The sequence below is a fragment of the Rhinoderma darwinii genome, chromosome 1, assembly GCF_050947455.1.
Source record: "Rhinoderma darwinii isolate aRhiDar2 chromosome 1, aRhiDar2.hap1, whole genome shotgun sequence".
Taxonomy (NCBI): domain Eukaryota; kingdom Metazoa; phylum Chordata; class Amphibia; order Anura; family Rhinodermatidae; genus Rhinoderma; species Rhinoderma darwinii.
In genome coordinates, this window is record NC_134687.1 from 335,951,889 (window position 1) to 335,977,417 (window position 25,529).

General features: G+C 45.1%; 1 protein-coding gene and 1 long non-coding RNA gene across 2 annotated transcripts in view; one reads left to right on the forward strand and one right to left on the reverse strand.

Moving 5' to 3' along the window:
- The window catches only part of LOC142651215 (uncharacterized), a 68,188-nt gene extending 49,715 nt beyond the window's left edge, over positions 1-18,473 (reverse strand). Inside the window, exon 1 of the long non-coding RNA XR_012847590.1 lies at positions 18,389-18,473. This is a non-coding gene — a long non-coding RNA (uncharacterized LOC142651215). The remainder of the gene's footprint in view (positions 1-18,388) is intronic.
- Positions 7,894-25,529, forward strand: part of CNTLN (centlein) — a 396,875-nt gene continuing 379,239 nt past the window's right edge. Inside the window, exon 1 of the mRNA XM_075825669.1 lies at positions 7,894-8,029. The gene's annotated coding sequence lies outside the window, so the exon portion shown is untranslated. The remainder of the gene's footprint in view (positions 8,030-25,529) is intronic.

Here is a 25,529-nt window from a genome sequence, read left to right on the forward strand (position 1 = left end):
CATCCTGGGGGGGCATAGGGAGTTGTCACTGAAGTGCAGAAATTTTTGGAGGGACTCAAAGCATTGTATTGCGGTACAACGGACAATGATATAAAATGTCCGTAGACCAGTAGGATCTCACTTTGGGCTTTTTAGTGAGACCCATGTTGAGAACTAACCCCCAATATTTTTGCATTTCTGCACAATTAGTTCGTTGCCAACGATTGGGCTGGGCATAAAATGAGCTCTATCAAATTGTCTGTAAAGAACAATTTGAAATATTCAATTACAGGCAGTCCTTCCGTCTGCACATTAATTCCTGCTGCAGCAGTAAATTCTGGGATTTGGGGTGTGTAATTGGTTGGGGGTGACCAATCACTGCTGGCAGTACCAGGGTCAGGCAGAACGGCAGTTTCATGGTCAGGCAGAACTTGGGCACTAACCCTCCTGCGACTACGAGGAGGTTCCTCGCTGTCACTAGAGGAGGAGGACGAGAGAAAGAACTCTGGTTCCTCACCACTCGCTGAGTCCGTATCGGATGCGATCATGGCATACGCCTCTTCAGCGGTGTAACGCTTCGCAGCCATTTTATTAATTTGTGTGTGTGTATATATGTAGTTTATACACACGTAGCTGTAACAACAAAGATTTTTTTCCGTTTTTTCACACTAAAACACTAACTAACGCTGAAACACTAAGTTTTTTTTAGATTTTTTGTTTTTTTCACAGAAAACACTAAACACAAATAATTATTTTTTGGTTTTGTTTTTTTTATAACACTTAGTACCACTTACTAACTGACACGAACGCTGACTAACTGACAAGTGACGAGACTGACAGTGACGGATTGACACTAACTGACAAGTGACGAGACTGACAGTGACGGATTGACACTAACTGACAAGTGATGCGACTAACAGTGACGGATTGACGCTGACAAGTGACGCGACTAACAGTGACGGATTGACACTAACTGACAAGTGACGCGACTAACAGTGACGGATTGACGCTGACAAGTGACGCGACTAACAGTGACGGATTGACGCTGACAAGTGACGCGACTAACAGTGACGGATTGACGCTGACAAGTGACGCGACTAATAGTAACGGATTGACACTAACTGCCAAACTGACGCTACGGATTGATGCTAACTGACGCTATGGATTGACACTAACGCTATAGCGCTACAGATTGACGCTAACAAATTGGATGAAAAAAAGAAAATACACTGGGAGGTGTGTGGGTCACACACTAGGAACAGGGAAATTAGGGGTTGATTCTTTTTTTCACTTTGTGTGGGGCACACAACTCGACACAGGCTCTGATCTCTCCAACTTCTCTTCACCTACTAAGAGATCAGAGCCTGTGTCCGTTATTTTTCACCCACCCTGGGTGAAAAACGCACTGTGATTGGTGGGTCTGAACAGACTCACCAATCACCTCTTCTATTGGTTCCCTGCTGGTCACATGGGGCATGGGACAGGAGGGGGGGTCACATGGGGCATGGGACAGGGGGGGAGGTTCCCATAGTAACTGTTTCTGGACTAATTTCAAGTCCAGAAACAGTTTTGAAAACTTTATGTGCAGAAATGATGCAATCATTGGATCTGTACAGATCCACCGATTACATCGATCGCCGACATTGGACCGCTTTTACGGGTCCAATGCCGGTAACTAGGGAGTGTTAGTTGTCAGGGGAGGGGGTTTTACCCGCCCCTTCATCCGCCCCCGGCTGAGAATGCACTATGATAGGTGGGTCTGTTCAGACCCACCTATCAATGCAATCGCCGGCAATGGCCACTGCTATTGGTCCATTGCTGGTGACATAAGGCATCGGGTAGGGAGGGTGAGTCTCTATAGTAACTTATTACATGTCCCGGAACGTTTTTTTATACTTTATGTGCAGAAATGATGTAATCGGTGGATCCACCGATTACATCGATCGCCGACATTGGACCGCTTTTACGGGTCCAATGCCGGTGACTGGGGAGTGTCAGCTGTTGGGGACAGCTGTCCCTGCCGTTTCCGGTGCACACTGCCACCGACAGTGTGCACCGGGACCCACTCAGTAACTGTACGTCCTTGTGCGCTAAGTCCCCATGCACACGACCGTGCCCGCAATCACAGCCCGCGATTGCGGGCACGGCCGGCCGCCGACTGACAGCCGCATTTTCGGGCCGTGCTCCCATACAAAGTATGGGAGCACGGCCCGCAAAATGCAAAAGAATGGACATGTTCCATAATTCCCGGAACATTTCCACGGCACGGACACCCTTCCGTAGTGCTACGGAAAGGTGTCCGCGTTCAATGAAAGTGAATGGGTCCGTTTTTGCGGACCGCAATTACGGAGGTTTTTTACGGTCGTGTGCATGGGGCCTAAGACACTGGCAGCAGGGATGTACAGTTGCGTCCTGGTGCGCCTAGGGGTTAAAAGTATTTTTTTGCAGATTCATTTGTTTACCTTCTCCATCATGGGGAAGATCTGGTAGTTGCTCCCACTTCCTTTTCAACAAAAATGAGCATATATATATATATATATATATATATATATATATATATCTACAGTGGATATAAAAAGTCTACACACCCCTGTTGAAATGCCTTTAATGTTACCCATAATCTGTACAATTCCATGAAAAACAAACTGAAATCATTTAGACGGGAAAAATAAATATAACAAAACTACAATAATGTGGTTGCATAAGTGTGAACAACCTCTTATAATTGGGGATGTGGTTGTGTTGAGAATTAGCCAATCACATTTAAACTCATGTTAAATAGTAGTCAGTACACAACTGCCATTATTTAAAGTGATTCTGAGTAACTCCATATAAAGTTCAGTTGTTCTATTAGGATTTTCCTGACATTTTCTTTGTTGCATGTGACAGCAAAAGCCTTGGTCCGTAAAGAGCTTACAACACATCAAAGGGATCTGATTGCTGAAAGGCATCAGTCAGGAGAAGGGTACCAAAGAATTTCCAAGGCATTAGATATACCATGGAACACAGTGAAGACAGTCATCAAGAAGTGGATTACATTTGGCACAACAGTGACATTACCAAGACCTGGACGTCCCTCAAAACTTGATGAAAGGGCAAGACGAAAATTGGTCCGGGAGGCTACCAAGAGGCCTACGGCAACATTAAAGGAGCTGCAGGACTTTCTGGCAGGTACTGGTTGTGTAGTGCACGTGACAACAATCTACTGTATTCTTCATATGTCTGGGCTGTGGGGTCGGGTGACAATAAGGAAGCCTTTCTAACAAAGAAAAACATCCAAGCCCGGGTATATTTTGCAAAGACCTACATTAAGTCTGCCAAACGCATGTGGGAAAATGTGTTATGGTATGATGAGGCCAAGGTTTAACTTTTTGGCCATAATTCCAAAAGGTATGTTTGGCACTGTCACGTTGGGTTTGTGGACCCACTGGGCCGTACCGCCTTGGCGGTATGGCAACTGGCCAACAGGGCGCAGGTTACAGTCTATAGTTCATATAGGGTACCTGTGGCAGCTCGGACAGTAGCAAGGCAGGCTCGGCTGGGACTAGGCAGCAGGTAGACGTCAGGCGTGGTGAAGCAGGACAGGCGTGGTATACAGCACAGCACGACTTCAGCTCAGCACGGTACTAGAGTTATAGCTGTCAGAACACTAATGGCGACACTAATACATGATTTTTTTTTTAGAAGAGAGTATTTTTATTGTGGGAACGTAGTGAAACGTAAAAAAACAATATAAATTTGGTGTCGCTGTAATCGTACGTATCTACGCGCAGAATAAAGTTAACATGTTGTTTATACTGGACGGTGAACACTTTAAAAATAAATGTGTGTCTACGGTGGTACAAGCTGGGCACAACACATTGGGCACTGAAATGGCATATCTGTGGAAAACGGCAATTTTCAATCTGCAACATCTATTGTTTACTCATTTTTGCAAAACACTTGTGCGGTCAAAATGCTCACTACACCCCTAGATACATTCTTTGAGGGATCTAGTTTCCAAAATGGGGTAATTTTTCGGGGGTTCCACCGTACTGGTACTATAGCTCAATGCAACATGGGGTCAAAAAACGAATCTTGTAAAATCTCCACTCCAAATACTAAATGGCGCTCCTTCCCTTTAAAGCCTTGCTGTGTGTCCAAATAGCAGTTTATAAACACGTGTGGGGTATTTCCCTACTCTGAAGAAGTTGCTTTAAAAATGTTACGGTGCTTTTTCTCCTTTATTTTTTGAGAAAATGAAAAATTTTGAACTAATGCTACGTCTTATTGGAAAATAATGTAATTTTTCCTTTTCACTGCCCATTTTTAATAAAATCTATGAGACACCTGTGGGGTCAAAATGCTCACTACACCCCTAGATGAATTCCTCAATGAGTGTAGTTTGCCAAATGGAGTCATTTTTGGGGGGTTTCCACTGTACTGGTACCTTAGGGGCTTTGCAAAAGTGACGTGGTGCAGAAAAACCAATCCAGCAAAATCTGCTCTCCAAAAGCAAAATGGCGCTCCTTCCCTTCTGAGCCCTGATGTGTATTCATACAGTGGTTTATTACCACATATGGGGTATTTCCGTACTCTGAAGAAGTTGCTTTACAAATGTTATGGTGCTTTTTCTCCTTTATTTGATGAGAAAATGAAACATTTTGACCTAAAGCTATGTCTTAGTGGAAAAAAATTTAATTTTTCATTTTTACTGCCCAATTCTAATGAAATCTATGAAACACCTGGGGGGTCAAAATGCTCACTACCCCACCTAGTTGAATTCCTCTAGGGGTGTAGTTTCCCAAATGGAGTCACTTTTGGGGGGTTACCACTGTACTGGTACCTTTACAAATGCGACTTGGTGCTGAGAAATCAAACCAGCAAAATCTGTACTCCAAAAGCTAAATGGCGCGCCTTCCCTTCTGAGTCCTGCCGCTTGCCCAAACAGCCGTTTATGACCACATGTTGGGTATTTCCGTACTCTGGAGAAATTACTGTACAAAAATTCTGGAGGTAAAGCTACATCTTATTGGAAAATAATGTCATTTTTCATTTTCACTGCCCAATTCTAATGAAATCTATCAAACACCTTGGGGGTCAAAATGGTGTAGTTTCCCAAATGGAGTCCCTTTTGGGGGGTTTCCTTTGTTTTTGCACCACAAGACCTCTTCTAACCTGCCATGGTACCTGAAATATAATTTAAGAAAAGGAAGGCCGAAAAATCCTCTAGGTGCTCATTTGCTTCTGGGGCCTTTGTTTCAGGCCCGTAGCACACTAGGGCCACATGTGGGATATTTCTAAAAACTTCAGAAACAGGGCAATAAATATTCAGCTTTGTTTCTCTGGTAAAAAACCTTCAGTATTACAGGAAAAATTGATTAAAATGGAATTTCTGCAAAAAAAAAAATTAAATTTGCAAATTTCCCTTCCACTTTGCTTTAATTTCTGTGAAACACATAAAGGGTTAAGAAGCTTTCTAAATGCTGTTTTGAATACTTTAAGGGGTGCAGTTTTTAAAATGGGGTGATTTGTGGAGATTTCTAATATATAAGGCCCTCATAGCCACTTCAGGTCTGAACTGTTCCCTAAAAAAATAGGCTTTTGAAAAAAAAAAAAAAATATGAGAAATTGCTGCTAAAGTTCTAAGCCGTGTAACGTCCTAGAAAAATAAAAGGATGTTCAAAAAATTATGCAAACATAAAGTAGACATATGGGGGATGTTAACTAGTCACTATTTTGTGTGGTATTACCATCTGTTTTACAAGCGGATACATTTGAATTTAGAAAAATGCTAATTTTTGCAAATTTTCTCAAAATTTTGGTGTTTTTCACAAAAAATATTGAATTTAATCGACCACATTTTTTCACTAACATTAAGTACAATGTTTCACGAGAAAACGATCTCAGAATCGCTTGGATAGTTAAAAGCATTCCTGAGTTATTACCACATAAAGTGACACATGTCAGATTTGAAAAAATGAGGCTGTGTCATTTGGTCCAAAAGTGGCTGCGTCCTTAAAGAGGCTCTGTCACCAGATTTTGCAACCCCTATCTGCTATTGCAGCAGATAGGCGCTGCAATGTAGATTACAGTAACGTTTTTATTTTAAAAAAACGAGCATTTTTGGCCAAGTTATGACCATTTTTGTAGTTATGCAAATGAGGCTTGCAAAAGTCCAAGTGGGTGTGTTTAAAAGTAAAAGTCCAAGTGGGTGTGTATTATGTGCGTACATCGGGGCGTTTTTAATACTTTCACTAGCTGGGCGCTCTGATGAGAAGTAACATCCTCTTCTCTTCAGAACGCCCAGCTTGTGACAGTGCAGATCTGTGACGTCACTCACAGGTCCTGCATCGTGACGGCCACATCGGCACCAGAGGCTACAGTTGATTCTGCAGCAGCATCAGCGTTTGCAGGTAAGTCGATCTTACCTGCAAACGCTGATGCTGCTGCAGAATCAACTGTAGCCTCTGGTGCCGATGTGGCCGTCACGATGCAGGACCTGTGAGTGACGTCACAGATCTGCACTGTCACAAGCTGGGCGTTCTGAAGAGAAGAGGATGTTACTTCTCGTCAGAGCGCCCAGCTAGTAAAAGTATTAAAAACGCCCCGATGTACGCACATAATACACGCCCACTTGGACTTTTACTTTTAAACACACCCACTTGGACTTTTGCAAGCCTCATTTGCATAATTACAAAAATGGTCATAACTTGGCCAAAAATGCTCGTTTTTTTAAAATAAAAACGTTACTGTAATCTACATTGCAGCGCCGATCTGCTGCAATAGCAGATAGGGGTTGCAAAATCTGGTGACAGAGCCTCTTTAAGGGGTTAAGAGTAGCCAGTAAAAATGACTATACACTGTGATACATTATTATTGCAGTGTATTGTACCAGCGATCTAACGATCGCTAGTTCAAGCCCCCTAGGGGGGACTAATAAAATGTCTTAAAGAAAGTTATTAGTGAACAAAATATATTAAAGCTTATATTAAAACCCCTTTTCCCATTTTTTTCTGAAGTAATGTAAAAAATAAACAAAATTGGTATTGTTTTGTCTGTAAAAGTCCGAACTATTAGAACATACCATTATTTTACAAATTGAAAACAACAAAAATCGCTTTTTTTTTGTCAACTTAACGGTGGAAAAAAATTTAATAAAAAGTGATAAAGTTGAACCAAAAAACGGTACCAATAAAACTACAGCTTGTCCCGCAAAAGAATAAGCCCTCAATCCATGGAAAAAAAAAAAAAGTTATGGCTCTCAGAACGTGGTGAAACAAAACATTTGTTTTTAACGTTTTTACTTTTTTTAAAGTAGTAAAATATAAAAAAACGTATATAAATTTGGTATCACCGTAACAGTATTGAGCCGCATGATAACGTTAAGTTATTTTTACCGCATGATGAAAGCCGTAAAAACGAAACCCAAAAAAACAAACGGAAATAATTTTTTCTCAGTTTCCCAGTACATTATATCGTACTTTAAATGGTGCCAATAGAAGCTACAACTCCACCGGCAAAAAAGAAACCCTGACGCCACTCCATTGACGGAAAAAGAAAAAAAGTTATGGCTCTTGGAAGGCGGAGAGTGAAAAAGGAAAAGCAAAAAATGTCTCAGTCCTGAAGGGGTTAAGGCCACAAATGACACCAGGGACAATAAAGGCACACAAAACATCAGGTATATAGAACGCTGTTTGTAAAAACACATGTAACTAGAAAACGCACAGCTGTGCTTCATGTGGCCACTGTGGTAATGCGTCACCGCATAGCCACCAAGTGAGTGTTTTCTGTCATTTCTCAAAACCTGTGACAACCGCCGGGTAACCATAAACACTGCACATACCGCCAATCACCGCTCTCGTCTGTCACTGACTGGAGATGAGAGATGAGCTGTGATTGGTGATTAGATCAGGGTCTGGCGGTTGATTGGCTGCACAGACGCGGGCTGGACGAGCGGGGAACTGTATTCAGTGCTGGCTAACTGGAAATGCCGCTTCCGGCTTATACTGGATTTACTAATAGTGTACACTGTCTCCAGTTGTAACGGGCGCCGCTGCTGCACGGATAGGTAAACGCATTAGTGCACCATTTCTGTCATTTTGTTATAGAACGTTGCCTTCATCTAGTGGGGAATTGTGTGAGCACAATGGACGTATGCGGCTCTCAGTGATGGTCTGTTGGTTCCTGCTCGTGTTGCCACCTGTTGAGTGCCTTGCTTCTAAGCGCTGTCACATTTCTGCTTCTGTCCTTTCCCCTTATAACGGTGCCTAATATACGGGTCATAGATGTAATAATGATTGTTAGCGATCTGCACGATTTTACCATTATTGCTTATATAATTGTTATGTCTATGGTATTAAAAATTATTGGTCTTGACGTACCCTAATAATAAACACCTTATTAGAAAACACTAAATAGTAAAAAATAAATAAAATGAGGACGTTTATGACGTATCTACAGAAAACGTCATAAATGTCAGATAGCTGCTGGTCCCAGAGCTGGGACCCCCCCATCTATCTGACATTTATGACCTTTAAAGGGATTGTGCAGTTTCAGTAAATTTTTTATTTATTTTTGTATAATTAAAAGTTATACAATTTTTTTCAAATATACTTTCTGTATTCATTCCTCATGGTTTTTAAGACCTCTGCTTGCTGTTATCTAGACGGAGCATTCATTGTTCACTTTCAGTGAATACAATTCTGTTTGTGATCATGTGATGGACACACAGGGGCTGGGATCGTTAGAGTATGTGTATCAGAGCTGTGTCTTCTAACGATCCCAGCACCTGTGTGTCCATCACGTCTATCACATGACCACGGAGCTTGTAAAAAAAAAAAAACAATTACAGAAATTTTGCAAAAAAATAACACAGATCTGATCAAGAAATTACAACCTGCTTGAAGGGGTTGTCCAGTTTAGAAAACGCCTTTTCATTTACGCTATTATGGGATTCTCAGTTAATAGAGGGAGGGCGGTTTCTCTGTTCAGGATCCTCATCCCTTGGCCAGAGTGGAGAGCAGTTACAAAGAGCGTCTCTTGCTGTGGAGGACCTGTCCTGTGCTGCGTTAGGGTATGTTCACACGCAGTGTTTTCAGACGTAATTCGGGCGTCTGACGCCTCGAATTACACCTGAAAAAACGCCCCTAATACGCCTAATAACATCTGCCCATTGCTTGCAATGGGAATTACAGTGTTCTGTTCCCCTCGAGGTGTAATTTTACGCGTCGCTGTCAAAATACGGCGCATAAAATGACGCCCGCGAAAAAGAAGTGCATGTCACTTCTTGGGATGTTTTTGGAGCCGTTTTTCATTGACTCCATTGAAAAACAGCTCCAATAACGTCCGTAAAATACGCAGCGAAAAACGCGAGTTGCTACAAAAACTTCTGAAAATCAGGAGCTGTTTTCAGCCGTTTTTGGTCACTGTGTGTGAACATACCCTTACACAGACAACCCATTGATTGGATTGAGCGCTGTGCCACTTCACCTGTAGTGGCGCTGTAGGGAAATTGAACACTAAATCCGCCGGGTTCACATGTAGCGTAAATACTGCAGCTTTTCCGCAAAGTATTAAATAGCGGAAAATACAGTAGCAGCAGCGTGGATGATATTCGAATAAATCTCATCCACGCTGCGTAAAAAGCCTGCTGAAAAAACGTTCATAAATTAACTTTGAGTTTTTTCTTAATCTGCAGCGTGTCAATTTAGGTTTTCCCCATTGAATTCAATAGGGGGGAAAAATCTGCGACAAATAGCAGATGTGATCCAAATGACGGCAGAGCTTTCTGCCGCTCACTCTCTTCCACTCTTCACAGTGCGAAGTGCATGTGAGGAGGAGGAGGGTATTTTTTTGCTCCCTGTAGGAGCGGAATCACTAATCTCTGGCTACAGCGAGAAGTCCCTAACTTCACTGTCCCATATATGGACAGTCACGTCAGGGACTTCTGGAGCAGTCCCCTACTCCTGAAGCGGAATCCCCGGCGCTGTGGCCAGTGATTCTGATTCAGGAGAAGTCCTTGACTTCACTCTCCATATACGGATGTTGAAGTCTGGATCTTCTCCTGGAACGGTCCCCTACAGTGGCGCTATCTACAGGAAGATAGGCGGGTGCTATCTATGGGGGTGGGGTGCTATGTAAAAGGGGGTTGTGTATCACTACCTACTAGGGGGACTGTGGTGCACTACCTACTAGGGGGGCTGTGGTGCACTACCTACTAGGGGGACTGGTGCACTACCTACTAGGGGGACTGTGGTGCACTACCTACTAGGGGGGCTGTGGTGCACTACCTACTAGGGGGGCTGTGGTGCACTACCTACTAGGGGGGCTGTGGTGCACTACCTACTAGGGGGGCTGTGGTGCACTACCTACTAGGGGGGCTGTGGTGCACTACCTACTAGGGGGACTGGTGCACTACCTACTAGGGGGACTGTGGTGCACTACCTACTAGGGGGGCTGTGGTGCACTACCTACTAGGGGGGCTGTGGTGCACTACCTACTAGGGGGGCTGTGGTGCACTACCTACTAGGGGGGCTGTGGTGCACTACCTACTAGGGGGACTGTGGTGCACTACCTACTAGGGGGGCTGTGGTGCACTACCTACTAGGGGGGCTGTGGTGCACTACCTACTAGGGGGGCTGTGGTGCACTACCTACAAGGGGGGCTGTGGTGCACTACCTACTAGGGGGGCTGTGGTGCACTACCTACTAGGGGGGCTGTGGTGCACTACCTACTAGGGGGGCTGTGGTGCACTACCTACAAGGGGGGCTCTGTGGCACTACCTACAGAGGGCAGTGTGTGGCATTATCAACACAGGGAAGTGTGTGGCAAAAAATGTACAAATGAAATTCATCCGTTTTTAAAACGGGCAGGGAAAAAAACTGATGCAAAAGGGGTCAAAATCGGCCATAAAAAAACGGAAACACAGCCCGGAACGGATGCAAAACGGCAGAGAAAAACGGACCAAAACAGCCGTTTTTATTGGCCGACACTCGGACCCTGTCGTGTGAATAGAGCCTTAGAAGCTAGACAAGACCCGAACCCTTTCAGTCTCTCTAAAAAGCATCCAAGACTGCCACCCGGCTATGAAGGAAGAAAGCTTGTTTGTATCAATAGCTGTCATCTCCATTCTCATTACATGGTTACAGCGTTCAAGGAAAGTGCCCAGAGGAGGGGGTCCTGATTGCTTCGGGTGACCTGCTATAGTTTGTCAGGCCACTGTCAAGAAGTGTCTGAATAGGCCTTTTCTAGACCGGGACAGCATGGCAATATTTAGAAGGTATCTTGACAATTTGTATGACATTTATTTGCTAAAACCATACAACCCCTTTTAATCACACAACAAAAGTCCAGTACCACCCTAATGCTGGGTTCACACAGAGTTTTTTGCAGGAGGAATATCTGCCTCAAAATTCCGTTTGTAATTTTGAGGCAGATTTTCCTCTGCATGCACGCAGATTTTCGCTGTGTTTTTCGCTCGCGACCATTGAGCGCTGTGGGCATAAAACATTGCAAAATACGCTTTCTCTGCCTCCCGTTGATGTCAATGGGAGGTCAGAGCCGTAAACACCCGAAGATAGGGCATGTCGCGTCTTTTTCCCCACGAGCCGGTTTTTCCGCTCGCGGGAAAAAAACGCCCCTGCCTCCCATTGAAATCAATGGGAGGCATTTTTGGCCGTTTTTTGGTGCGTTTTCCGACGCGGTTACTGCGTCAAAAAAAATCAGTGTGAACTGACCCTTAACCCCTTTCCGCCATTTGTCGTAAGTATACGTTATGGAATCCAGTGCTTCCAGCAAAATGTCGTGTACTTACGACAAATGCATGTCACCGGCTCAGAAGCTGAGTCGGTGCCATCATCCTCGGATGTCAGCGGTACCTGACAGCTGACATCCTGCTGTAACGGCGGGGACCAGAGCTAGCTCCGATCCCTGCCATTAACCCCTCAGATGCAGCGATTGGATGCGATCGCTGCATCTTTGTGGTTTCTAGCAGATCAGCAGCTGTGCCCTGCAATTGCACGACTGCCGACTGCTATTCTGACACCAGGAGACCTAACAATGGCCTCCTGTTTGGCTAATCTGCTTGCTGTCAGTGAATGACTGACAGATCTAATACATTGCACTAGGTAGGTAGTGCAATGTATTAGAAAAAAAAAATCTGACAGTTGGACCATTAAGTCCAGTGGGACTAAAGTAAAGTGAAAAAAAGTTGTAAAAAATATAATAAAAATTTTAAGTAATAAAATAAAACACAAATCGTCCTTTTTCCCTCATCAAGTCCTTTATTATTGAAAAAAATAAATAAACCATACATATTTGGTATCGCCGCGACCGTAACGGCCTAAAATAGAAAAATATTATGTTATTCCACGCGGTGAACGGCGTAAAATAAAACTTAAAAAATAATGCCTGAATTTCTGTTTTTTGGTCACTTTGCCCTACAAAAATTTAAATAAAAAGTGATCAAAAAGTCGCATGTTTCCAAAAATGGTGCCTATAAAAAAAACTATAGCTCGTCTTGCAAAAAACAAGCCCTCTTACAGCTCCGTAAAAATTAAAAAATTAAAGTTATGGTTCTCACAACTTGTCGACAGAAAAAATACATTCTTTTTACAAAAGTAATTTTATTGTGCAAAAAGTTGTAAAACATAAAAAAGTGCTATAAATTAGGTATCACCGGAATCGTACTGACCCGCAGAATAAAGTTAACGTGTAATTTATAATGCATGGTGAACGCTGTATAAAAAAAAACCCTAAAAAAAAAACTGCCAAAATTGCTGTTTTTTGGTCACCTTGCCACTCAAAAAATAGGATAAAAAGTGATCAAAAAGTCGCATGTACCCCAAAATGGTACCAATAATAACTACAGCTCGTCCCACAAAAAAAAACAGCCCTCCTACCACTACGTCTATGAAAAAATAAAATTAGTTAAGGCTCCAATAAGTCAGAAAATAAAAAAATATGCAGTTGTGCAGATCAGAGGGGAACATTTCGTCTGTTTCAAGAGGCGATTTATCGGGGCCCTAAAATTAGGGAACCAGAAAGGGGAGGGCCCAAACACATCTGCTGGAAGCGAGGGTGCCCGTATTATACCAGGACAACACTTCCTAGCAAAATTCCCCAAACTGCAAAGGTGCGGAGTGTGCAGCAAAAGGGGAATAAGTAAGGACACCGTTTATCAGTGCAACACCATCCTGTGCAGAAAGGATTGCTTCACAGCGTAACACACATCTATGGATTATTTTATTGTTTACCCCATTATTATACCCCCTGACTATGCCCCTAATATACTCTGCCCAGCTTACATATGCCCCACATTATAAACTGAAACACCAGTAAACTCCAAACAAAACTACCACCAAGCAAAATCCACGCTCCAAAAGCCAAATGGCGCTCCCACCCATCTGATCCCAACAGTGTGCTCAAACAGCAGTTTACTTCCACATATATGGCACCGCCATACCCAGGAGAACCCTCTTAACAACTTTTAGGGTGTGTGTCTTCAGTGGCATAAGCTGGGCACGACATACTTGCCACTGAATTGTCAATTCTAGGGAAAAGGGTTAATTTTTACTTTGCACCATCCGCAGCGCATTTATTTATGGAAAAGACCTGTGGGGTGAAAATGCTCACTAGATCCCCTTAATAAATGCCTTGAGGGGTGTAGTTTCTAAAATGGGGTCACTTCTGGGGGGTTTCTTTTATTATTTCCCATCTTAGCCTCTGCAATTGTGAACCAATTCTGTGTAAATTGCCAAATTAGGCCTCAATTTCGCATGGTACTCTCACTCCTGAGCCTGGTCGAATGTCCAGGCAAAAGATTAGTGCCCCATGTAGGGTGAGTCTAAAACCGGGAAACACAGTATAATAATTGAGAGCTGTCTTGTTATGGTGGCACAAGCTGGGCACCACATATTGGCATATCTATTAAAATCCAATTTTTACTCTGCAATATCGAGTGCACACTAATTTATGCAAAACACCTGCGGGGTTAACATGCTCACTACACCCCTAGGTGAATACCTTGAGGGGTGTAGTTTCCAAAATGGGGGTCACTTTTGGGGGGTTTCCACTGTTTTGGTCCCACAGGGGTTTTGCAAATGCTACATAGCGACCAGAAACCAATCCAGCAAAATTTGTAGTCCGAAAGCCAAATTGCACTCCTTCCCTTCTGAGCCCTGCCGTGTGCCCAAAAATTAGTTTTATAACCACATATGGGGTATTGCCATTCTCGGGAGAAATTGCTTAACAAATGTTGGGGTTCTTTTTTTTTCTTTATTTGTTGAGAAAATGAAAAATGTTGCTTACTATACTCCTAAATAAATTCCTTGAGGGGAGTAGTTTCCCAAATGGGGTCACTTTTGGGGGGGGGGGGTTTCCACTGCTTTGGTACCACAAGAGGTCTTCAAAGCTGACATGGTGCCTAAAATATATTCTAATACAAAGGAGTGTCCAAAATCCACCAGGTGCTCCTTTACTTCTGAGGCCTGTCTTTCAGTCCATAAGCATACTAGAGCCACATGTGGGATGTTTCCTAAAACGGCATAACCTGGGCAATAAATATTGAGTTGCGTTTCTCTGGTAAAACTTTGTGTTGCAGAAGTTCATTTTTAATCCATTTTTTTTGTAACAACAAAAAATGAAATTTTGTAAATTTCACCTCTAGTTTGGTTTAATTCCTGTGAAACGTCTAAAGGGTTAAGAAACTTTCTAAATGCTGTTTTGAATACTTTGAGGGGTGGAGTTTTTAAAATGGGGTGCGTTTTTGGAGGTTTCTAATATATAAGACCCTAAAAGCTGCTTCACAACTGAACTGGCCCCTCTAAAAATAGGTGCTAAAGTTCTAAGCCTTGTAACGTCCTAGAAAAATAAAAGGATGTTCAAAAAACGATGCCAATCTAAAGTATACATATGGGGGATGTTAATTGGCGACTATTCTGTGTGGTATAACTGTCTGTTTGTTTTAGGGCGGATTTACACGAGCGTGTGCGTTTTTGCGCACGCAAAAAACGCGGCCTTTTGCGTGCGCTAAAGCCACTTACCAGCTCCGTGTGTCATCAGATAGGATGTGCGGCTGTGTGATTTTCGCGCAGCCGCTATCATTATGACACTCCGTTTGGATGTTTGTAAACAGAAAAGCACATGGTGCTTTTCTGTTTCCAAACATACTTTTGACTGCTGTTGCGCGAATAACGCGCGTCCCACGGAAGTGCTTCCGTGTGGTGTACGTGATTTTCACGCACCCATTGACTTCAATGGGTGCGTGATGGGCGAAAAACGCAGAAATATAGGACCTGTCGTGAGTTTTACGCAGCGGACTCGCGTTGCGCAAAAATCACGGACAGTCTGCACTGCCCCATAGACTTGCATAGGTCCGTGCGACACGCGTGAAAAACACGCGGGTGGCACGGACGTATTTCGCGTTCGTGTAAATCCGCCCTTACATTTTAAATTTAGAATAATGCAAATTTTTGCAATTTTTTGCTAAATTTTGGTGTTTTTCACATTTAAATACTGAATGTATCGAGCAAATTTTGCCAGTAACATAAAGTCCAATGTGTCACGAGAAAACAGTCTCAGAATCGCTTGGATGGGTGAAAGCATTCCAAAGTTATTACCACATAAAGTGAAACATGTCAGATTTGAAAAATTAGGCTCTGTCAGGAAGGTCAAAAGTGGCTAAAGAGGGAAGGGGTTAAGGTAAACTTTAAGTTTGTTGCCATGTTGTGCACATAACGTTTAACATATTTCTCATTGGTTACAGAGCATATGACAGAATTTTAACCCCTTAAGCACGCAGCCTAGTTTCGGCCTTAGGGTATGTTCACACGCACTGTTTTCAGACGTATTTTTGGCATTTTACGCCTTGAATTACACTTGAAAAAACTGCTCCGTTACGCCTACAAACATCTGCCCATTGCTTCAAGGTGTAATTTTATGCGTCACTGTGAAGACGGCGCGTAAAAAGACGCCCGCGTCAAAGAAGTGCATGTCACTTCTTGGGACGTTTTTGGAGCTGTTTTTCATTGACTCCATTGAAAAACAGCTCCAATAACGTCCGTAAAATACGCAGCGAAAAACGAGAGTAGTTACAAAAAACGTCTGAAAATCAGGAGCTGTTTTCAGGCGAAAACAGCTCCGTAATTTCAGACGTATTTTGCTACTGCGTGTGAACATACCCTTAGCCGTAATCATGTTTACAGTACGAGACAGTTGTCCGGCAGCGAGGCAGGGACTCCTAGCGTCGTACATAAGTATGATGCTAGGAGCCCGGCTCCCTGCACTGTGTTCGGTCCGGTACTTGCGGCCGAAATACGTCCGTCAATTACGGACGTAATGACCTCGTGTGAACATACCCTTATTCACACGACAGGGTTTCCCGGCCGGGTGACGGCCGTTCATAAATCGGCCGTCACCCGGCTGCAGTAGGAACAATAGACCCCTAATGGGGCTATTCACACGACCGATTTTTTTTTTGACGGCCCAGGAAACCTGGCCGTCAAAAAATGGGACATGCCCTATTTTCGGCCGTTTAACCGGCCGCCCGGCTCCCATAGAAGTCTATGGGGCCGGGTAATACACGGCCATCACCGGAATGTGTCCCGACTGATGGCCATGTATTCCGTCGCTCGCGCTCTCTCTCTCCTCCTCCTCACAGTGCAGAGTGCATGTGAGGAGGAGGAGGGTCTTTTTTGCTCCCTGTAAGAGTCGAAATCCCCAATCCCCGGCAGGGGTTTGGGGATTCCGCTACAGGAGAAGTGAGCGACTACACTGTCCATATATGGACACCGCGACGTCACTCACTTCTGAAGCGGAATCCCCGACCCTGTGGCCGGGGATTCCGCTACAGGAGAAGTCAGTGACTACACTGTCCATATATGGACTTTGAAGTCAGCGACTTCTCCTGGAAGGGGGGGATGGGTGCATCCTACAGGGGGCTGTGTGGCATTACCTACAGGGGGCTGTGTGGCATTACCTACAGGGGGCTGTGTGGCATTACCTACAGGGGGCTGTGTGGAATTACCTACAGGGGGCTGTGTGGAATTACCTACAGGGGGCTGTGTGGAATTACCTACAGGGGGCTGTGTGGCATTACCTACAGGGGACTTGGTGGCATTACCTACAGGGAGCTGGGTGGCTCTACATACAGGGGGCAGGGTGGCATTACCTGCCGGGGGCTGGGTGGCATTACCTGCCGGGGGCTGGGTGGCATTACCTGCCGGGCGCTGGGTGGCATTACCTGCCGGGCGCTGGGTGGCATTACCTGCCGGGCGCTGGGTGGCATTACCTGCCGGGCGCTGGGTGGCGTTACCTGCCGGGCGCTGGGTGGCATTACCTGCAGGGGGCTGGGTGGCGTTACCTGCAGGGGGCTGGGTGGCATTACCTGCAGGGGGCTGGGTGGCATTACCTGCAGGGGGCTGGGTGGCATTACCTGCAGGGGGCTGGGTGGCATTACCTGCAGGGGGCTGGGTGGCATTACCTGCAGGGGGCTGGGTGGCATTACTTACTAGGGGGGCTGTGGCATTATCTACAGAGGGCTGTGTGTGGCAACAAATTTAAATGAAATTCATCCGATTTTAAAACGGACAGGGAAAAAAACGGATGCAAAACGGGTCAAAATCGGCCGTTAAAATCGGCAACACGGCCCGGAACGGAATCGGAACCGAACGGATGCAAACCGGCCAGGAAAAATGGCCCAAAACGGCCGTTTTTATTGGCCGACATTCGTACCCTGTCGTGTGTATGAGGCCTTAGGCCTCATGCACACTTCCATCACCGTTTTCTCGGCCGTTTTTGACGGATCCGTGTGTCCGTTTTTGTTTCCGTGTGCACTCCGTTTCCGTTCCGTGTTTCCGTTTTACACTAACGTTTTGCGTCCGTTTGGCTTCCGTTTTTCCGTTTAAAAAACGGATGTGAACTTCATTTGAACCTGTCACATGTCCCAGGAAACACCCATAGAAAGTTTACACAAAGTTTTTGGTGCTGTTTTCTATAGCTTTCAGAGCATAGAGAACAGTTTGAGATTACTCTGCTTGGCTTACTTTGGTTTTGGAGTGAAAATATGAGCCTATCTTCAGGAATGAATGTTTACTGTAGTCTGTGAACTTTTGCTCACCCAGCCGTTGCTATGGCAACGGATCCGTCAAAAACGGACGGCACACGTAAGCCTTCCGTGTGCCATCCGTTTTTTTTCACTGACCCATTGACTTCTATGGGCCACACGGTCAATGAATCACTGAGCAAAGTAGGACATGCTCTACTTTGCACGGAACGGAACAACGGATCCGTTTAAATAACTGAAGTGTGCATGGGGTCATTGAAATGAATGGGTTCAGAGTGCTATCGGTGACAAAAACGGATAGCACCCTGAAGGAAAAAACTGAAGTGTGCATGAGGCCTTAAAGGGATCCTGTCATCAACATCTTACCTGTTAAACTCGCCTGACCCCTCAATGGCCGCAGCTGTCCAGAGTTCGTTCCTGTTCTCTTTTTTCCTGAAGTCCTCCTCTGTCAGTAAATATAGTCGTTTAAACTTTTCCCGCCTTTTATGGTAATTATTTTTCCCTCTGGGATGCAGCTTCTTAACCACGCCCACTGCCACCACCTGTCCGGCCCTGACTGGCTAAGGAGCTGTCAATCAAAAAGGAGGTGGAGTCCACTCTGAGATGCTGGAGGAATGAAAACCTGACTCTTTTCAGATGAAGATGTGACTCTTTTCTGCTCATTTGCATATGGCATGGGACCACTGAAAAACTGAATACTAAAGTTACAGAGCTTACTTAGAACATATTTATAGCTTAGATGACAATGATTTTTCACCCACTTTCACCAGGTATTGCTGGCTTTATAGCTAAAATGCTGGTGACAGGTTCCCTTTAAAGTGAACCTGTATTTTACCTTTTAAAGCACCAGCAATACCTGGTGGTAATGGGTGAAAAATCATTTCTATATAACCTATAATTGTCTTCTTAGTCGGCTCTGTAGCTTTAGTATTCGGTTTTCTAGTGTTCCCACACCGTATGCTAATGGCCATAAAAGAGTCAATCCTTCGTTTGAAAAGAGTCACATCTTCCTTTTTCAAGTCTTTCCGAATTTACCCCGCCTCCTTACTTTTGATTGACAGCTCCTCGCTTTCTCCCTGCACACAAAATCCTGTGCTTGTGCATTGATGTCCTCCTCTGGTGTGTGCGTACAAAGGGACACCGGATTATTACGATAAAAGGCGCAAAATGTTTGCAGACCGTTATTTACAGTTGGAGGAGGAGTTTAGGGGGGGGGGGGGGAGAACGGCAATGAACTTTTGATTGAAGCAGCCAGTGAGGGATATGTAACATTCAATAGGTGAAATACTGGTCACCGGTTCCCTTTAAGGCTCAGAGCCCATTTTTCAAATCTGACATATTTCACTTTATGTGGTAAAAACTTCCAAATGCTTAAACCTATCCAAGCGATTCTGAGATTGTTTTCTCGTCAGACATTGGGCTTTATGTTAGTGGTAAAATTTGGTCGATATATTCAGTATTTATTTGAGAAAAATTGCAAAATTTAGAGAAAATGTAGAAAAAAATAGCATTTTTCTGAATTTAAATGCATCTTAAGTGCGTTTTGCGCGCGAGAACCACGCAGCGTATTCCGCGCGTTGTCATTGCGTTTGCGCTGCATTTTAAACGCGCGCACGTCCAGCGTTTGCAACGCGCGTAAAAAACGCAGAGGTGATTAATGCGAGGCCAGCCTACAAATAGGCCTGCTGGCCCAACCCCTGCTTGCTGGGAAAACAGGTTTTGCACCTTAATTTCCGCCTCTGCAGAAACCCCAGTGTGTGTTTCTCCATTGAAATTGTTATTGGCTTTGCACGGCACACTTATGCTTTCTCAGTCGCTGGCACGTGTGCTTCTTGCCTGGATGATCTCGCGTCGTTTTGGGGAACGTAGACCCATGCTGCAGCACCAAACGCGTGGAAGATGTCGCATTTGGGTTCATCTACTTGTGGCCCAATGTATGACCAAAGGCCATTTCCATACCCTGTATGAGGACTTACGCCGGCACCCTGAAAAATTTAGAGCGTTCTGCCGCATGTCTGTGGGCACATTTGACCTTCTGCTTGAGCAGATTCGCCCTGGTATCACCTACCAGAATACCAACATGAGACGCTGCATTTCCCCTGAGGAACGTCTGCTTGTGACCTTGAGGTATGTGTGCAGTTGCAATTACTTAGTCAATGACGCTGTCAGTTTTAGCAGCCCCCCCTAACATGTGTTGTGGCTTTCTTTTTCTTTCTCTTTGCTTTCTAGATTTCTGGCCACAGGCAATAGCTATCATTCGTTACATTTTGAATTTCTTTTGGGAGTGACCACCATTTCGTTCATTGTCACATCCACCTGTGTCGTGTTGTGGCAGAGGTTAAAGACCACGGTCATGCCTCAGCCCACGACAGAACAGTGGCTAAGAATTTCAGAGGGATTTCTTAGAGCAAGTGAATTTCCAAATTGCATTGGTGCCCTAGACGGCAAACACATTCGTGTGAAAAAGCCCCCACGCAGTGGCTCGCAATACTATAACTACAAACAGTTTTTTTCTATGGTATTGTTGGCCTTGGCGGACACAAATTATTGTTTCACTATTGTTGACATCGGCTCGTATGGAAGCTCTGCAGATGCCCGCATATTCCGTTCATCAAGAATGGGGAAGCGACTCGTGAATAATCGACTGGCGGTGCCGGAACCTTCCATTCTCCCTGGCTCCAGCGGACCCCCAATACCGTATGTCATCGTGGCGGATGAGGGGTTTGCCCTGACAAGGCAAGTCATGCGGCCTTTTGCAAGAAGGGGCTTGGATGACCGTCGGCGCATGTTCAATCTCCGCCTAGGCCGAGCTCGTAGATGTGTGGAATGTGCCTTTGGCATTATGTCGAACAGGTGGCGTGTCTTTCTGACGACAATGCAATTGTGTTATACAAGCGTGTGTCGTTCTGCATAACTTCTGCCGCATTAATGATGCTACCTTTGATGCAGAATATATCCTAACACATGCAGCCACCAGCGACAATGCCCCGGCTATTCCTCTCGGCCGATCTCTCACATCCGGCCTTTGAGTGCGGGATACTTTGGCGGCATATTTCGAGTGCCCATCAGGAGCCGCACCGTGGGGGCGTGATGACCTTTGAAGGGTTGTCTGTTTTTTGGAGGCTTCACTACACAGGTCCCAAGTGGCCAGTGTTTTTTTTTAGTTTTTCGGGTTCGTGTAGGGTTAGGGACTCGCAAAACATGAGGACCCTTGACGCGGGTTGCGAGCTTACATCTGTCGGGGTTTCATCAGGACATTTGCCATTTGGAAACATGCTTTCTGGAGATAGAATGATGGTCGGCCAAAAGTTAGGCAAGTTCAATTGCGAGTGTACTTAGTGTGCTTCGAGTCCCATGACAGCACCCAAAACGTTCTCATCTGTTGCAAACAATGTCAAACCCCGATAGATGAACTAAAACCTCATAACACGTGTGCATGCATTGGGGGCAAAGCCCAGAAGTGTGTGAGTGTATAGGCAAAATAAATGTGGGGCAAAGATTGTGTTGAGGGGTGTGAAATAATAAAAACAACACGCAATAGAAACAATGAACATCCATGTTTTATGTGTTAGTATTTCACACTACCGAAACATGGTGTGGACAGTAAGAACAAAAGGCATTTTAATCGAGTTGCCATCCCGTACAAAAAATTGGGCCGCCAACTTGGAGGACACCAACACACTCACAGGTGTTGGTAGTGGTGGCCCAGGGAGGAATACGCGGGTATTTCAGCACCACTATGCTGGACCTGGAGCTGCGGAGGATGTTCCTCGCCAGCATAGTGGTGCTGATGTTGTCCGTGGTACGTTGGGGCAGGGAAGGGGGGAGCCATAGGGCGCATATAGGGGTGCGATCGGGGTGGGTTGATGGTAGGGTGCCGCCAATTGGGGCGTGGTGGCCGGCATGGCAAATCCGCGCCACTGCTCTATGGCCGTGAAGCAGTGGTTTGGATTGTGGGGGGGTGTGGAGGCGTCGATCAAGGTTATGATCGACGCATGGAGCCGGGCCATGCGATCCATAGGGACCAGGCGGAGTAGGGGAACAATGCCGCGGGCAAAAAAGTCCTGGCCGTCCTCATCCAACACCCGGCTATCCACTTGGACACCGGCGGAGGGCTGTGGAGCACGGCGCCGGCGAGTTGTGGTACGCAGGGGGCGCTCCTGAGCCGGAGAGGCGACGGCCCGTACAGACTGGACAGGGGCGGGGTCCAGGGGTGTCGGCTCCGGGCTAAGGGGCAGGTCATGGGCAGCAGGAGGTTGCGGCTGAGACTCGGCGATGTCCGTGTCGTAGGCAGTGTCCTCCAAATTGTCGGTGGTTCTGGAATGGGAAAACAGCGTTAGAACACAATAGAGATCATTGCCCACAACAACACGATGGCAAACAAGACCTGGGAGAACAAACATTAGACACATGCAAAAGCACAATCTCTTACGTCCGCATCTCCATAATGTCCTTCAAGAACATCAATTGCTTCATATAGATGTAGGGGCGCTTACGCGAGCCCCCATCTCCGCTGCGTCCCTTTTCCCCCATTTCTCGCCTAAATTGGTCACGGCAGCTCCGCCACCGTGTTTTTATATCTTGGACTGTTGGAGGAAAAACAAATACATGGTCACATATTGCGACAGCGCCCCAACAACTCTGCCCTCTCACAAAATGAGGGGCCCTACCCTGCTAATGACATGGTACGCGGTGATGCGCCTGCTACACAAAAGGTCATTGGGCAATTGAGCGGAAGACACATACAGGGCCACAGTTCTTCAATAGGGATGACATTGCATTGCTTAAAAACACATGGTACTCACCCAACCGACTGCGGTCCCGGGTTCGGCCACTCTCCCATTCCGCTCCAAAAAGCTCCTTTGCAATCTCCTCCCAGGCGTCCTCCTTGACCGTGCGGTCGTGGTACGCCTCCGCATGAGTGTCCCAAATAGCCCCATGGCCCTGGACCAGGCTGATGAGGCGCTCAACGTCAAGCCCACGTGGCATGGCAGCAGATCTCTGGGGAGTGTAGATTCTCTCACACAGGCTTGCCCACTCGCAGAGAAAATGCAAGCACTTCCTGGTTTCTGTTTGCTTTGTCCAGCTTTATGAACTCTTTTGCATGGACATAACAAGTGATGCGTGAAATTTGCGCATGCAACGCAGGAGCATCCGTGTGGCATGCGTGGTTTTCACGCACCCATTGACTTCAATGGTTGTGTGATGCGCGAGAAACGCACGATTTTAGAACATGTCGTAAGTTTTACGCAACGCACTCGCGATGTGCAAAAAACACGGACTGTCTGCACTGTCCCATAGAGTAATATAGGTGCGTACGTCACGCGTGAAAAGCACGCGCGGCGCACGCGCGTATATTACGCTCGTGTAAATGAGGCCTCAAACAGATTGTTATACCACCCAAAATAGTTACTAGTTCACATTTCCCATATGTCTACTTTAGATTGTCATCAATTTTTGAACATTCTTATTGGAGATTACAAAACTTAGAACATAAACAGAAATTTCTCCTATTTTTAAGAAAATTTCAAAAGTTAATTTTTTAAGGTACCTGTTCAGTTCTGAAGTGGCTTTGATGGGCCTATGTATTAGACACCCCAGAAAACATCCTATTTTAAAAAACTAGACCCCTCAAAGTATTCAAAACCGCATTTAGAAAGTTGTTTTAACCCTTTATGCATTTCACAGGAATTAAAGCAAAGTGGAGGTGAAATTTGCAAATTAATTTTTTTTTGCTGAATTTCAATTTTATAAAAAAAAATTCTGTAACACAGAAGGTTTTTACCAGAGAAACACTACTAAATATGTATTGTCCAGATTCTGCAGTTTTTAGAAATGTCCCACATGTGGCCCTACTGCGCTCGTGGACTAAAACACAAGCCCTAGAAGCAAAAAAGCACCTAGTGCATTTTGAGTCCTCTTTTTTATTAGAATATATTTTAGGCAGCATGCCAGGTTTGAAGAGGTGTTGAGGTGCCAAAACAGTAGGAATCCCCCAAAAGTGACCATTTTGGAAACTATACCCCTCAAGGAATTCATTTATGGTTGTTGTTACCATTTTGACCCCACAGTTTTTACACGGCACGTATTTGAATTGGGCTGTGAAATTTAAAAAAATGACATTTTTTACAATAAAATGTCATTTTTCATCAAAATGTCCTACTGACATACACCCCATAAACTGCAATGTGGGTTCTCCCGGGTATGGCAATACTCTCAATGTGGCTGTTATCAGCTACCTGGGCATACAGCAGGGCTCAGAAGGGAAAGATGAGGGGGATAAGCTGTGCGGAGTGCATCAGGGGAAGTAAAACTGTGGTAGATTAAAAATCAAGGGATGTATGATACATTTTAAAACACTCCTTCATACAGAACCCTGGTTTTTCGGGACACGTGTCACATTGATATATTGTGTCCTTCCTTATCCCCCTCTTATAGCAGACTTTGCACCTCTTTTGACTTTTTCCCTTCTTGCCAGTTTGGGGAACTTCTCCTGGAAAGTGTTGCCCTGGTACGATGCGTGTGGCCTCGCTTCCAGAAGTACTGGGTGTCCCCCGTCTTGGTCCCTAAAGATTAGGTTCTTGATAACCACCTTCATTCCAGGAAAAAGTTCCCCTCGGGCCTGTACATCGACGTAGCACATACGCATTGTACGTTGCCATCTGTATGATGTGCACGGCCAGCTTCTTATATCACACCGCATGGCGCTGTAGGGCTTCAGGACTTGATCTGACAAGTCCACCCCTCCCATGTACCTATTGTAGTCCAGGATGCAGTCTGGTTTGGGGGTCTCCGTACTGGTACCACGTACAGGTACATGGGTACTGATGTGGCCATGTATTGTCAATACAAGGACATCTCTCTTGTCCTTGTCCTTGTACTTGAAACACAATATGTTGCTGCTAGATTGTGCCCTGCTCTCACTCATCAATAGAAATACAATTCTCGGGGGTGTATGCTTGGGAAAACCGGGCACTGAAATGGTCTAATAGGGGTCTCTGTTTATACAAACGGTCAAAACTGGGGTCATCTCAGGGTGGGCACTGCTCATTATCAGTATAATGTAAAAAGCGAAGTATTGCCTCATTTTAATTTTTTTGTAGGTTCCAATTCTGTTCTGAAGTTGCTGTTGAGGAGCCTATATATTAGAAACCCCCATCAAACACCCCATTTTAGAAACTAGACCCTCAAAATTATTTACATCAGCATATAGAAAGCTTATATGTGTCCCTGCTATAGGAGCTGCGGCAACAGTATCATAGATGGCAGACCGAAGGCCTTTTGTTAGGCTTCCGGTTGCCATAGCAACAAGCTCCCCCCCCCCCACAATCGCGTATCGGCGTCCTGATACTTTTATAACAACTTAAACGCGGCGGTCGCTATTGACTGCCGCATTTAAGGGGTTCATCGGCGGGGATCACCGCTGTGATCTGACATGATGTTTTCCCCCACTACTAAGGCTGCCAGTAGCAGCCTGTACTGCGGGATGCCAGGCATAGGGGAACGC